The sequence below is a fragment of the Schistocerca serialis genome, chromosome 6 (genome assembly GCF_023864345.2).
Source record: "Schistocerca serialis cubense isolate TAMUIC-IGC-003099 chromosome 6, iqSchSeri2.2, whole genome shotgun sequence".
NCBI classification, from domain to species: domain Eukaryota; kingdom Metazoa; phylum Arthropoda; class Insecta; order Orthoptera; family Acrididae; genus Schistocerca; species Schistocerca serialis.
This window is the reverse complement of record NC_064643.1, coordinates 100914090-100926100: the sequence shown is the minus strand read 5'-3', so window position 1 is coordinate 100926100 and position 12011 is coordinate 100914090. Positions and strand designations below refer to the sequence as shown.

The window sequence follows — 12011 nt, the reverse complement described above, 5'->3', positions numbered from 1 at the left end:
GGAAAGTAGTTAGCTTATTTGGAAAATAGCTTGGTAGCCCATACAAGTATGTTTCATTTGTTTGCATCCAGATCTGATATTGGAGACTCTTTTAATAGAGTGACAACATTGTTTTAGTATAGTTTTTTCTGCGCACCCCCACAGAATTTAGTACATGTTGTTCATTGCCGTTCCCTCAGTCTTAGAAAGATTATTTGCAGTCGTTTTATCCACACTTGTGACGGAGTATTTTGTGCTAGGACACTGAGGGCCTTTATTCTTCGATGGCATAAAACCATAGTCAACTTCGTGGCATGAACGCAAAAGTCGCAGAACTTGGTCTCCTCTACAAATGTAGTAGAATATCAAATGTTCAATTCAGTCTGGTGTCAATCATTCTCTGTTTTATTTATTGTGATTAAAATTATGTTTTATAACTGTTAGCATGAGACACTGGCAAGCACTGTACAGAGATTAAGGGTAACAGTAAACAGCGGGTGCACAGAATACTCTTTATCCTAAGCCTTTGACCATATTTGCTTGTTCATGGAGATGAGGGAACCAAAAGCCCGTATGGACAAAGCTCCTAGCTACACTTTTACAGAATGGCATGGAGGAAGGGATGCAGATCAAGACAGCAATGGCCAGGGTAGGGGAGGACAGACTTTCATGGGGCTGGGCTTCTCTGCTGTTTTTCCAAAGGAGTTTTCATTATTTTTCAGGCATCAGTTTCCTTTTGAAGTACTAACCATTGCTACAATTTGAAGCAAATAATTTTGTCATCTTAGATACTGAAATAGTAATATTAAGCTCCTTTTTTGCATTAATGATTGTTTTCCTTAATCCATCATTTATGAAGATTGGCAATTTTTTGGTGATTGTGGAAATACCTCTTGAAACTGTGATGAAAACTCATCTATGCATGTTTAATATTAAACTGTCAGTACTATATGTACAGGAGACTGTCATAAGCTAGAGTTTATGGTTGCAGATTTTTCACTGTACCTCTCTAACTGGTTCTAAACTGCAAAAACACTGAACAACTAAGGTCTTTCTTAGCACTTTCAGTTAAATAACATACATTAAAAACTTCCCACAACATTATTACTCTTTTAGTACTAGGTGCAGCAGGTATGTTTCTTAACCATACATGTACTGTACAGATATATGTGTGATTCATAAACTGCCAGCTCTTACCAGCTACTATCGATTTTCATCTGTGTACAGGCCTAAAATTGCCAGAGTGCCATCATTTGTTAATTTTTTTTTACATCTATACATGCTTGCACAGAATAATTGCACATCCAGGCTACAATAATGGGCTACATGATTGTGTCCATGTACCATCCCATAGTGTATTATGAGAAGCACAGCAAATGACCGTTTTCTGCACACTCCATTGTGTTGCTGAAGCACCCAACGAATAGGTTTGTGTTGTGCTTTTCGGCAAGGGGATGGCCCAGCTCTATTACTGGACACATTTTTAAATGAGATTTTCCATTATAACTTCAGTAAGAAATACTTTTTTATTTCTTGAACACACTGTCTGCCATGTGGCTGCAGGCAGCCGCAGTAGAACTAGATGCCTGACACTACGTAGCCACTTGAGGCCACAGCAGAGCCTAACACCTAGCACTGTGTGCCTGGCAGTGAAATATCCATCGGTAAGTGTGTGCCAGTCTGTGTGTTAAACTTCAGTGTTTTAACCAGTTGCAATTGTGTTACATTGTTTAAAAAATGTAATATATCTTCAGTTTGTGAAATTTTGTACAGTAATTACCTAGTCAGTACAGAGAGATAAGTGATAAACTTTAAACTCGGGTTGAATGGGAGCATGTTCCATTACAGTCAGGTACGCAAACCACTTGTTCCATTGCACATTGTGTGTAGTGGAGACTTATTAAATCTATGGAGTGCTTTCTGCTTGTAATAGTGCTAGAGCAACATTTATATCATCTCTCAGACCAATAACCCACCATAGTACTTCCTGAGGGTGAAATGCAACATTTACAGTGAGAATTCTGTTAACACCGTCTTGTGTTAAAGGATTTCCATTTTGGTTCTTTCAGGTAATGAGGTACGAAGCCAAGCAGGTCCACTTATATAGATTTTTGTTTACTTTATGTTCTGGCTTCAATAGTGAAAGAAAATATTATTTAAATAATATGAAGTACCACAATCAAAACGTTGCAGACATTTTTTTTTTATAACCCTTGCCACATTGGTGCCAATGTTACACAGGAAAACATTAGTGGCCAATCATGAAACTGAAGTGCTTGTGGTATCTACAATTTGAAATGTAATATATCTCAGAACATACAAGACAGATCACGATTTGTTGTAAAAAATGGCAAATTGGATATAAAAGATCGTGAACTACAAAAGTAAAATAGATGAATTTTAGAACCATTATTTCTTAAGTTGTAACAGTGATACTCAGGACAGTTTATTTACAACTTGAAACATACCTATCATAGATTTACAACAAACTCACAACCATGAATTATTTGATAGAATGGTAGCAAGTTTTGCCGGGCTAGCAACATTTCTAATAACATTCAGAATTAGTAGCCTTAAGTTATTGTCCCCAAAAAACACCATACTGAATTACTGTCTACCTGGTGCCCATATGGTGGTACCAAAGAAGAATGGTAAGGTGAGCAAGAGTCTCCAGAAATACAAAAGGAAAGGGCAAATGACAATCAGGAGGACAATACCAGGTGTAGAAATTTCCCTGTAGTAGGCTCTGTATATGCCATTTTTAAAAGTTCTAATCCTCTTGTGAAGTAAATAAACCTAAAAACTGTAAGTTTGTTAGGTTTGTTACATTTTCCAGGCACCATAATCAAACTACTTTACTTTCATATCTGTGTATTCTAGTGGGTAATTGCAAATGATTAAGAAAACTTCATAATTGATACCACATTGTTTTATTATCTGTAATAGGAAATACATGGAGTTTAGTTTTCACTCAAAAAGGATAATTACACAATGACATTTCTTCATATGTCCAATTCACATACATAGTCCATGTGTGCTTCCATAAATGCAAAACATAAAATACATTGACATGTACAATAGTACAAACATTTTAAAAACACTGTAACAACTAGTCATTTTGAACAACAGATTGTGTGTAAGCTTAAAGGAACAATGCACACACGAGAGTATGCACTGAAAAATATGATTTGAAAATTGCTATTCCCTCTAATGTCATGTTTAGCTCATATGATTCATTGCCAAAGGAAATGATAATTACATAATTGAATTTATTCATTCCAACATGTGTATTTTGACTACACAACAAATTATGAGCAATGTACATAAGTTTTTTTGAGTTGATACTGTTTTATAAATGAAAAACCTTTTCTAAAATATTGTTTTACCACACAGATTAAACAACTTACACCCATGTGCTCAGAGCTTATTTGTTGTAAGGAAATCAGTTAGTGACCAGGATGCAATACAGAAACACACTTGCTGCAAATAAAACTTAACTGAAGTTTGTTCGTTAACACTTTGGGGTTTGTGCACTTTAGTGTTGCTGGAACAGACCAGATTGGATGAACATAATGTTTTACCTAACAGATAGTACAATTTATAGCCATATGTATCGATCTCTGTTTGATTTGAAGAAAACTATTATTGACCAAGATGCATTATGGAATCAAATTAATGGGTGGGAAAAGGAATCTAAGGCTGAGAGATTTTTTTCAGACCGTTTACAGATGACAATGAAAAAGTGCAGCCATTGCTTTTTTGTTACCAGCACAAGTGGCAAAGGGAACTTTTGAAAAGGTATGGTAGGGTTTAGGGTACGTTTGCTTGATGCAACATACAAGACAACGAAGTATGACTTTCCATTATTTTTCTTGTTAGTGAGAGCTAATGTATGCTATTTAGTAGTTGGGATATTCTTCATTCAAGTAGAAAACACTGCATCAATTAAAGAGGCTCTAGAAATTTTCAAGGCACGGAACCCAGATTGGAATCCAGTTTCATGGGTTACAGATTTCTCTGAGCCTGAGATATGGGCAATTGAAGGAACATATCCAATGTCAAGGGTTTATCTTTGTTTATTTCATCGAAAGCAAGCCTGGCAATGGTGGCTTAGCAAAAAGAACAATTTAGAACCGGGAGATAGTGAGCAAATTCTGAAGCTGTGGGAAGAAATTGTGCTCAACTTCATCAGAGGAACAAGATGAAAGGCAGTTAGCTAGGCTGGTTATAAACCTGACCTACAGCACTATAAACATTAACAGACTTTGAGAATGTGTGCACTAGCTACATCTTATCCTGAGGATGATGTAATAGCATCATGATTAAAAAAAAAATCTGAAATTTGCCTTTGTCTTACTTGAACACCAAGGCCACTTCTGCAGAAACCTGTAACAATATAAAATTGTCAAATCTTGTACACTGAAGTGGTAAAATAACATGCTCCTAGAAATATAATTCAGAATCAGATACTATACTCACTTCTGTCTCCATGTGGTAATTTGTTCACTGTACAGAAAACCTGGAAAATTCAGCCATTTGTCTGAAACTGTAGCTGAGCACTCACTCATTTGTGTTCATTATATTTTCCCTTAAACTGATACGGTCTTGACTAAGTGCAGAAAGCAAAATTAATTTAAAGAAATTGCCTTGTAATAAGAATTCATGTAAATAAATGTTATCACATTACGAACCTTGATGATACACAACCTGGTAATGTGCCACAGCAACCTTATTTTTAACGGTAGGGACTACCACACCTGGGTAAGCATTGTGTGTCAATTACACTTTCTACGAGAGGAGGTGGTTCAGAGGAATGATCACAACATTGCCTCTCGCTGCTGGGAGAAGACAACTGTGTCACCTGAATGGGAATACAATGATTAACTTTAAAATAACTTGGCCTGCAAGTGATTTTAATCAAAAATCAATGCAGATACTGACATACCTTGATGTTGCCAAAGTGATCTGCAACTGCAACTCTTTTGTAAATTTTGCTTGTGGCTTGCCCATTGCTCCCATGCAATACAAAAGAACCAAAAAAGCTGATCTGAATGCTGCTTTTAAATGTGGCACAAGAACACAGTACCTGTGAACAGTGAAATAATGTAGTAAGCAAAAAAAGGGTAAACAATACATATTTAACATATTTAATGATGAAGCATATGTAACACGTTTAACTGCAAAAGGGGATAACCCCCACACCACCCACAGCTTTAAAATAAAAGATAGATTGCAATTCTTACCTATCACTACTGCAGTCTATATATGACTGACAAGGTGTTGAGAAAAATTTCCTTTGCAATATAATAATCTGTATGTACACTGAGTAACTGTGGTAAATAGTACTGATTCATTCTACTTGATGCAGAGTACACATAACATGTATAAGAATGGTAATATTATAACAATGCAAAGCCCAGGATGGAATAACAATTTTACACTGTTATCCATCTTGGCTTTCAGCCAAAGCTCCTTCATCTGAAATACAAATTAGACACACATTCTGGCCACAGTAGTGAGAGACATTGGTCATGGGTGTGTATTTTTCTATTTCAGATGAAGGCCTTTGGGCTGAAAGCTAAGAGTTATCAATCTTTTCATTGTACCAATTTGTGAGAACATTTTGTATCCTTTTTGTAATGTTAATATTCTACTTCATTAAGCCTGCCACAATTGGGAAGTCCTCAATTAAAGCTGATCTTCAACAGACAATTTCTACTTTTTGGATAGTGAATGTCAAACATACTGTGTGAATTTGGAATTAGCAGCAACATGTCAGTTCGTCTTTAGCAAAGTGTAGAACACTGCCTGCCATGACATACAAATTTCATTGTAGTAAATTACAATTTACAGGATACGTTTATCAGCAGTGACTAAGGGCTTAACCCATTGTCTTTAATTATCAACCATCAAAGATCCTCTTGCAACACTGTCTAAATTGTTTACTCTATCTGCAAGGTTGCTTTCACCTCATGGGTGGTAGTCTTAACAAGTTGTTTTACAGAAGTAATTGCAGATGTAACACATGTCATTAAAATTTCAATATGGAAAAAATCTAACACTGTGTGTGACATGACTTTTACCAAATACCCCTATACTCTATACAAAGTTTTGAACCAACTATTGTGAAAAATCTAGAACAGGGCCAGTGGCGTACTTATACCTTTCGCGCAGGAATGTTTTCAGCACTTCTTGTGAAGTATAATGGAACAAAAGAGGGTGTGTCAGCTGTGTTATACAGCCAATGAGATAGCAGTAGGCAGACTATATGTTTCAATGTAATACATTTGAAAGAAAGGATGAAACATTGTTGTAAACAAGAATCATACATTTAACTGCTCCCTGTTTGAGTCACAGATATTTAAACTGTGCTAGCATCTGAAAACTGAGTTCAGTGTCACAACCCAAGTTGTATTCGAGAAAGCAGTGAAATATTTTTCTCCTCTTGAGTTGGTATGCAATCAATGTACACAAGAACAATGAGTAAGTTGATCAATGTTTTTTACTTAAATCATGGAAGAATGTAGGTGGAACGGTGCTTTTTAATACAGCACACGTGCAACTATCAATGAATACTGATCCACCTACCTTCTTCCACGATGGAATTTAAAAAAAAAAAATTGATCTTGTTACTCAAAGTGGAGGCTTATGCTGCACTTCCAGACGATTCCACCCACTTACTCTTTAAGAGTCATTTCACCATCACATCTGACATTTTCATGTATCTGCAATTAATCCATGAGATATACACAAGCAGATGACATCATCATGCAGAACAATCACTGAAATCAGTAATTTATAGCTTGCGCCCCTTGTCACAAAATATTTCTCAAAACTCATGGATACAATGAGAAACAGAAAAAAAACAATGCTTTACAATTCCAGCGCTAGAAGTATATTGTGTCTGTTCTTGTCTCTCATTGAATATGTCAAAGAATCATTCTTCTGGCTACGCAAAACTCGCTCGCCAACCAATGAGCAGTAGATAAGCACCATTTTGACTATCGCTGGCCCTGACCTAGATTTTAGCACCAATTATATAAAATCAAATTGGTTTCAGCAACTGGTTTATTAAATTTAAATAAATACTACTGGCTGTCTTGCTATGTTCATGCCTAACTGATTCAGGGGGCTGAGCTGTATTTTGTATTTTATTTATGTTCCTCTTTTAGTCCAGGGTGATTGGTATGGGCATCAATGCAAGTAAGTAGTTCTTTCAATGATTATAGTTGTAGTACATTAGTTTTAGAAAATGTATGCACAAGAAATTTATTTTGACTTACATATTCTTGGAGCTAAATTTGCTTCGGCAGAGAGGTAGGATACTTCAGATTGCAGCTGTTCAAGCAAAGCATGTATCTTACACCTTGCATCCATTTTCATACAGTGTGATTACGAGACTTGGGCAGTATGTGGTACACCAAGAAGCTGAATTTCCCACACAAAACATTATCAAAGCAAACACACACACACACACACACACACACACACACACACACACACACCGCTCCGCTTTTAGATCCTGATAATGGAAGACCACCAGCTTGTGGGTTTGACTATGTTAAATCGTCCACACATTCTCGAAGCCTCTACAGCGTTCTAGCAATTGCTTCTCTGTTTTTACAGTTGTGGGTCAGGTTTATGACCTGCCTTGCTAATTCCCATGCATCTTGCTCCTCTGATGAAGTTGAGCTTCTGGGATTGTCACTGCCTTGGTTTACTGCCTCCTCACTGCTGGTATCCTCTGAGCTTTGCAATACAGGACTGGCAGGTTCAGACCAACTGCTGCTTGAGCCAAACCCAAAGGTCTCATCGAGACAAATTAAAGGGCTGTTCTTGTAACTGTCATTCAACTTATGCAAGCCTCAGCCAGGGTAATAAATGAAAATTGCGTAGAAATGTTTGCATGGATATTTCCACCTTTGGAAGTCTTCACATGCACAATTAGGCTTTGCAAAATTCACCACATAGTAACAATCCTTGGCCTCGGCACTTTCTACACAAAATAATCCCTCACCCATTTCTCTCACTGAGCTTTCGGTAAGTTCAGTTCGCGCTGAAGAATATCTTTTCATTACGTGATTCACAAATTCGTGTGACTTTTTATGCAAGAAGTGAGGAATCTCTCTGCTGTAAGATTTCACAGCTGAATTCTTCAGACAATATTTTTTTAAACAGGCTAGGGAGGAAATCATTTATTAAAACTTTAACAACACCTGTCAATGTTTTATCTGCTGAATGTCTAAGAAAAAAATGTTTCACTCTTTTATTTAGTGATTCAACACCATTAGTAGTAGTTATATTGGTGAAGAAATTCTCCTTGTCCTCATAGGCCTTCACCCACCTTTCAAATACTGAAAGCCATTGCTTATTAAAATAATCAAGTGCACCAGAATTTCTAGTTAACAATTCATGAGATTGAAGGTTTTGTTTTGCAGTTAAGAATTGTTCTTCAGATGGTGACTCAGCAATTCCTTCCCACAGCTTCAGAATTTGCTCACTATCACCCAGTATGTCTAAATTGTTCTTTTTGCTAAGCCACCGTCGCCAGGCTTGCTTTCGATGAAATAAACAAAGATAAACCCTTGACATTGGATATGTTCCTTCAATTGCCCGTATCTCAGGCTCAGAGAAATCTGTAACCCATGAAACTGGATTCCAGTATGGGTTCCATGCCTTGAAAATTTCTAGAGCCTCCTTGACTGAAGCAGTGTTTTCTACTTGAATGAAGAATATCCCAACTACTAAATAGCATACATTAGCTTCACTACCAAGAAAAATAATGGAATGTCATACTTCGTTATCTTGTATGTTGCATCAAACAAACATACCCTACCATACTTTTTCAAAAGTTCCCTTTGCCACTTGTGCTGGTAACAAAAAAACAATGGCTGCACTTTTCCATTGTCATCTGTAAACGGTCTGAAAAAAAACCTCTCAGCCTTCGATTCCTTTTCCCACCCATTAATTTGATTCCTTAATGCATCTTGGTCAATAACAGTTTTCTTCAAATCAAACAGAGCCCGATACATATGGCTATAAATTGTACTATCTGTTGGGTAAAACGTTATGTTCATCCGATCTGGTCTGTTTTCCCCAGTGAAATTTTTTTCCACAAATCTTTCCAGTTCTAACTTAATTATCCGAACTGAGTTCGTCCCCTTTGTAACTATATCCCTGATCTCTTTTGAAAGCAAAGGGTGTATGTGTCCAATCATTTTCACACATTCAATGCCATGATTATGGCAGCTTGCTTGGGAGGCAGCCACATAATATCGCAGATAACTTTTTGGTACCTGTGTCGACTCCAAGTCGAGTTTCAGTTTCTCAGTAACCTTTAATACAATGCAAATTTATCAATGAATTACAAATATTTATATACAAGAGCTAGACAAATGACATACATGTAACTTATCAGGCTAATATATCTACACACATTACTCAGTTGGATACTCACACTTTCTTTTTAACTGTCTGTTGCCGAGTTTATCGCATAATCGGGGAATACCCTGACACACTTAACATCCAATGTTGCTGGACAGCCTTTCTTTTGTGTGTCCATGAGAACTTTTCTCTTCTTCTTTGGGTTAACATGGTCCACCTTTATGTATAAAATAAACAAAATTTAATAAGTCCCTGTAACTATTCCTTTTTGATTGAAAATATATGTAATTGCTACTTAGATCTTTATTTTATTTACCAGATGATCTGCAACAGGACTCTCCTTTTTATGATATAACGGGCCAAGAGTACATTCTCTTCACTAAGCTTTCAACACAGAAAACAGGGCCAAAAAACTGTATTGGTATGTTGCCTTTTGTGTGGCTGTAGAAGAAGCCTGTCTCGTCTGGTAAAAACAGAATTTTAATTAAATCTACAATCATGTCACTGCACATACATGGGGTAGGCCACTGATGTACATGGAAACTTATGTATCAGGCCTATGTAAAATATGTATGATAGCATCATGAAAAACCAACAGAATTTAGTGCAAAAACCAATTACCGTGTCATGAACTAGTACAATCAAGATCAGTTTATTCATACACGAATGGATATAGTTCACTACTGGATACAAGTAGTTGTCTTTGACCACTGAAGCAAACAGCATGGAAGTGATGTCAGTACTCAGTTGCAGTATTTTCACTCACTAATGGGTAGATAGTTTTGTAAATTAAGCTGTTTTAACTGTACAGGAACAATGACCCAAATGATTCAATAGATACACAATACAGAGTCGCCTGTGGTCAGTGAGGTTTATGATACACTGTAAAAAATCTTGCCAGAGTAGAGGCAGGAAGATTGGCATTTCGTGCGTTGATGCTGCTACAATACTCAATTAAAAAAAGTATCAGTACCTACACTTGAGTTACATTTTAATCCCTGCGTGTCTTAAATGTTTCCAAAATCAATTTCTTTCATTTCTTCTTCCCACATGTCTTTTGTTCACGGCATTCTATTAATGTGTGCGTGGGTTCTTTTTTTTTTTTTTTTATTTTCTCTCTCTCTCTCTCCACATTTCTCCATTTCTGATGTATCTGGAGAAAACTAATTGTTTCCTTCCCACTACAGTAACAAATTCTATTTGTAGGCATCATTCTATAAACTTTGACAATGGTTGTCCTTTTTGAAATTTCATTCTTAGTTATCCATTCCCATAAGCAAATTTATATTTTTAGCTACATAGCCATTAATGTTATTTGGCGATTGTTTCGTGTGTGCTACATGGCTTGCTGTCTTCCCCATCCTACTACGACTGATTTACTCGATTGAACAGTACGTAGTGCGAGAATGAAAAGCGTAATGTGTTCACAGAATGAAAATATGCAAGACATGTTTCTCGAGAAAAGTACGAATCTGATTTACGAACGACGTTATTTACTACAAATAACTATAACTACATTTATTTTTAACGCAGCCAAAGGATATAAATGGAATACATCTATGTAACAATTATGTAATTATGTTACATCTGAACACAAAAACGAATTAGGAACACTTTCACTTACATTTAGCAGCACCTGAAGGGGGCTGGCGATAATACGCACTTCTTCTAACCGAGTATGCGTAGCCATGGACGCGCAAGTTGCTCAGAAGATGAACAACATCCTCTTCTGTCTCGCAAAATCCATGGATGTCGCCTTCTCTGTCAATACATACATCTTTCAGCGATGAACGCATTAACCTCTCGAACACATCTACTTCCCGGTCTTCAACACGGTCAGTAGACATACTCGACGAAGTGCCCGAAACAGGAGTTTGCGACATACCGCAGCAGCAGAACTCTACAGCACTGAGCCTGTAAAGTGTAAACACAAGACTCTCCCGCCACTTTCACGTCAACTCAATTTTCTCCCGCCACTACGTCAGCTCGATTTGTAGTCAGCTAGTCGCCGATAGATATATCGATATACTTTGCGAGCGCTAGGCTACGTCATCTCGACGTCACTTCCTTAGTTCGTTCGGGTGAAACGAAGCTCTCCCCTCAGCGCGCAACTTGTGTTCTGCCATGTTTGTTCTTTCTGTCTCAGTGCTCAATAAATGTATATAGTGTGTGTTATTACCAACCAGCCTTGTGTGATAACATAACCACATGCCGAATTCCCATCCCCCTGGAGCGTTATTGCCCTTGTCCGATTTTTGCTTTGCACACTTACATCTTTCCCAGTTAGTTTATCATATTACTCTAAAACTGCAGCAATAAAACCTTTCCTAAAGTATTCATTCCAATCAACAATAGACTGATTCCCAAGTTTTAGTTCATAATAAATGTATTTGCTGCTACATTCACACACCCAAAAGTATTTCAATCTCAAAGCGATGCTTATCGATAGTTTGCTACCTGAAAATCAAGAACCTTCTCTTACTGAGCGTTTCCCGTGCCCATTATTCCCTTTTACCTGACACTTCCATACGAGGTCATCACCCAAACTCTTCTTCAGTAACAGCTTTATTGCTGACTGGAAACATCACATACCGTACGTTCTTTCATTCACAATGAATCATCTTACCATACACCAATCCAGACTTTAT

The 12011-nt window shown here is 37.0% G+C and overlaps 1 long non-coding RNA gene across 2 annotated transcripts; it reads right to left on the bottom strand.

The window, feature by feature from the left end:
* Positions 1–3187: 3187 nt before the first annotated feature.
* On the bottom strand, positions 3188–11291 carry LOC126484405 (uncharacterized). 2 transcript variants are annotated; one of them, XR_007587848.1, is made up of 7 exons: positions 10988–11291; positions 9680–9826; positions 9437–9580; positions 4925–5065; positions 4671–4840; positions 4459–4588; positions 3188–4365 (listed from the first exon to the last, which is right to left on the bottom strand). It is a non-coding gene; the product is annotated as an uncharacterized LOC126484405 (long non-coding RNA). The 2 variants fall into 2 exon arrangements; XR_007587847.1 differs by having other exon boundaries at positions 4459–4840.
* Positions 11292–12011: the final 720 nt, after the last annotated feature.